We start from the raw sequence: 3,974 nt of genomic DNA on the forward strand, positions 1-3,974 counted from the left end.
CATGTGGATACTGGCCCAAGTAACACACCGTTAAATTTTGGTGATGTTCCGGATCACGTTGCGGATACAGGAATTTTTTTTTCTTTTAACACTCAGATCAGCAAAGCTGTGATGCTTTCACAGGCCTTCTGTAAAAAACAGTGAGCTGGATTGGACAGCACGGACTTCAAAATGTATAAAAGTAATGTTAAAACCAGATTTAATGATGAATAATTCTTGCCATAATGTGCACATTTTTACACATTTGGTGCACATTTAGAGAACGTTTTGTGACTAGGAAGTGCGTGACTGCACCATGAAACCTATTTTCCCCATTTCCTCAAACACACCRTATTTCCGAAACAACCAATCAAAATAGTTTGTCGGTACACTAGTGGAGAGAAGCTTCTGAACAGGCTTTGGAGATGGACCGAAGACGGACACATCCCAGTATGTCTACTATCAGGAAAGTTGTGATTATTCTGTTATTAACTACTTCTGCCGATGTTGCATGTTGTCTGGAGATGTAGACAAAGAAATGAGATTCTCTTCACGTTACGGGAATAACAGGACACACCGACAGCGGGAGGAGGGTCCTGCTGCAGCCCAGCCAAACCTGCACTCCACTGTCCGGAACAGCTGTTCAACCTTGTCAGGTACCCCTCCACATAAGAATTTTTTTGTGTGATTGCTCTGAACTTCTTGGGAGTGTTAGTGCTGAAAGCACTCACACGCTGTATTTTGCTCCAATCACTTGTTTCAAAAAATACAATAAATAAATACGTACAAAATAACCCACTCGCTTCATGAGCAGACTGTACCAGGAAGCACTTTATAGAGTCAAACCATTACAAACTCATACAAGGGGATAAAACAGACATTTTACACAATGAAATGTGACTGATGAAAACTTAGGAGCTTAATCCGACACCAGTTTGACGACGAATAACGTCGGGTAACGAGTCTTTCACATTAGACTCCACTGGGAAGAAATCCCGTGCATACTGCCTGCTTAAATGTTCACTACGTCAGAACTTATTTGGGAAATGTGTTTCTATCTCTGCTTTTGCACATTAACTCTTACAGGATGGGGGAAATTGGTCTTGGCGGAGGTTTGCACTCTCCGAGTGCTTCTAGTTCTTATCTGAAATTTTCATTAATATTCATCCAAAAAGGGAAAAAATTCCATTATCACCATGTTGATGTTGGCTGAGATTAATTAGCTGTGTCGGGCATTGTGAACTGGATTTATGCCAAAAGTTAACTAGTTAGTGATTGTTTAAAATTAGTTTACTTAAACATGGTAAACTAGTTCCTGAGAAATTTGACTAACAAATAATCAGAGCTGACGCCAATGTGTCGTGCCCAAAGTATGTTTAGGGGCGATGACTCTCAGCTACTATCACAATATATTTTAGCTCGGTAATCATAAAACCGACTGAGTTATGGCGTTGCATTATTTGCTGAGGTCAATTAGCTGTGGGAACCGTCTTGAATCGGACCGACTCCAGAAGTTACTGATGGACATCCATTGATTAAAATCAGCCCAGGTGTTTAAGTGATATTTTCCTAACACAACAGACAAAAACACACAGATAGAAATAGGCAGCATCATTATTGCCATGCCTTCTTTCTTTTGATGTTTGGCAATAGAGCTTGTGTTTCTTCCATAAAGCAGAGACGTTATATAGCAGCAGCCCTAACGGGCAGGAGTTGCCCACTCACTAGATTCGTCCACACAGTCCTGTCTGAGTTCAAATGGAAATAAGACAATGTCACGTGTACTTACAGAGCACCACTTATAGGCAAACGCAAAGGCACAATGAAGACATTTTTTTCCCTAATTCACATCTGCATTGGAGCTAAAAGCACATAAATCGATCTTGAATGCCACAAGCACTAAGAAAAAGAGAGACGGCACAGAGTCAACAGGTTCACTTTATGCCCAAAACTGGTTGCTAGAAGGGAGCTGAGGACTCATAGTTGAAAAGGGAGGGGTTGCAATTTATTTCTGGGTTATTTTGATGAACGTGTGTCACAAACATTTCACTAAAACTGCAGGAAGTTGAGTCATCCTGTGGAAAGGAGGGTCATTTACGGTACTTGTTTGCCATCATTTTGCTAATGAAAATATTAAAATTGTAGCCCTGTGTGTGCAAATTTGCTCAGTGGGGTTTTAAGATTTAATAATTTCAATCCTAAAACTTGTGAAATGAGGCTCAGAACTTTTTTTGAGCAAAAGTACATGWTTACATATTAAAAAAACGAGGTCAATCATGCTGCTAGCGTTCACATTTTAGCTGCAGCCCTTGTTTGCTTTTTAAACAGAGCACGAGACAATTGATGTGTGGCACAATTAACTATTGTGTTCTTTTTTGGGAGGCATTCACTTGATCACAATTCTATCAGTTGTTGTTTTGTTGAAAAAAAAACATAGATGTTTTGTAATTGTCCAAATTAAGCAACAGCTCATTTTGTTGTTTTTGCATTCAATGTGCCAAAGATGATGATGACTTTATGATGATTTAAAACAATAAATTGCATCACTGTTTTTTCAAAGTTGAAAGCATTCTTTTGAAACACGTCAGATTTTGTAAATATTAAACACCTAACCTGTTAACTGTGTTAGGACATGCTGTACCTCCAGACATGACAACACTAAACAATTTAAAACCAATGTCAGCTGTAAGAAATGTATCTAAGCACAACTCAGTGTTGCTGATAATATACTGTATCCTGAACAACACAAGTTGTTTGTAATAAGTTCAGTTATGATTGAGATCAATGTTCTGGCCAGTCACCGAAAAGACCTGACTCATGYAGGCCATTTTTTGTAATGAGGAAAGATGAGTTGTGTGATGGAAACAGGAAGGATAAAAGGCCAAGGGGTTTGATGCATGGCTTGGATTTGAGCTAAAGCTTTGTCTTGTACACTTGTATTGATCACGTCAGTGAGAAATACTCAGAAAGCTTTCTTGTAAGACTGAGCTGGACCACGGTCTCAACCTGAGCAGACCAAGGTTAGTTGCACTGAAAACAGCACCGAGAGCTCTGGTCGCACAGAAAGGTTTGTGTTGTTAGAGTTTAGTTTCTTTGGCCTTGTGTGCAGTGGCTGCAGAGTGATTTCTCTGTGCWTGAACGTAGATTCTTGAAATCCCAGACCACAGGGGACACACATATCTCAGCATGAGCCCCTGGCCCCACCGGACATTTGGAGACTGCAGATGAGATGAGCTCACATGCAAAAATGAGAAACAAGAAACCGGTATGTCTAGTGGCATGCTGTTTTAGGCAGAGCATTGTTGGGTAGGTACAAAAGCTGGCACTATGATGCAGCAATAATGCTTTTGTGACTAACTTTTGTATTATTCTGATTTGTTTAAAAAAATATGGCAACTGCTAAAAAAATCTTTTTTTTTTGCACATAGATGCCACACAAAAGGAGAGACAGATTACATTTTTCTTCTTGATAATAAAGCAGATGGATCTCTCTGTGCTTGTCTATGTAGGTCTATATAAAAAAACCTGTAATGATRGATTTCATCATTTATACACTGAAAATTATGTATTCAAGTTTAAAGAGGGGAGTATTAAATTATTCACACAGTTTGTTTTTTTCTTAAGATTCAAATCTACATTAAAGTAGCCCTGTAAGTAATACAACTACAAGTATGGCTTCCATATGAAGAAACCACTGTGTGTTTTGGTTTTCATGTCATGGTTTGATATCAGTCCAGCAATGTAATATCTTTTTACTCTGCTTGCTTTRGTGTTGTCTGTTGTGACCAGCAACATAAAAAAGACAAAGAATCCTGTGTTTACTATAGTTATTTATATACTGTGATGTTCTGACTAGAATTCTACGGAGGGCCAAATATGACATAAAATCAGAAATATATAAATGAACCAATAAATAAACACACTTAAAAAGCATCAATTAAATTAAAAAGAGCACTTTACCTCATGTTTTATAATTTAATTGACCTTCATATTTA

The 3,974-nt window shown here is 38.3% G+C and overlaps 1 long non-coding RNA gene across 1 annotated transcript in view; it reads left to right on the forward strand.

Annotated features, from left to right (window-relative positions):
- Positions 1 to 386: 386 nt before the first annotated feature.
- LOC106521923 (uncharacterized) overlaps positions 387 to 3,974 on the forward strand; it is an 11,402-nt gene continuing 7,814 nt past the window's right edge. Inside the window, exon 1 of the long non-coding RNA XR_001310725.1 lies at positions 387 to 635. This is a non-coding gene — a long non-coding RNA (uncharacterized LOC106521923). The remainder of the gene's footprint in view (positions 636 to 3,974) is intronic.

This window comes from Austrofundulus limnaeus, unplaced genomic scaffold (assembly GCF_001266775.1).
Source record: "Austrofundulus limnaeus strain Quisiro unplaced genomic scaffold, Austrofundulus_limnaeus-1.0 Scaffold118, whole genome shotgun sequence".
NCBI lineage: Eukaryota > Metazoa > Chordata > Actinopteri > Cyprinodontiformes > Rivulidae > Austrofundulus > Austrofundulus limnaeus.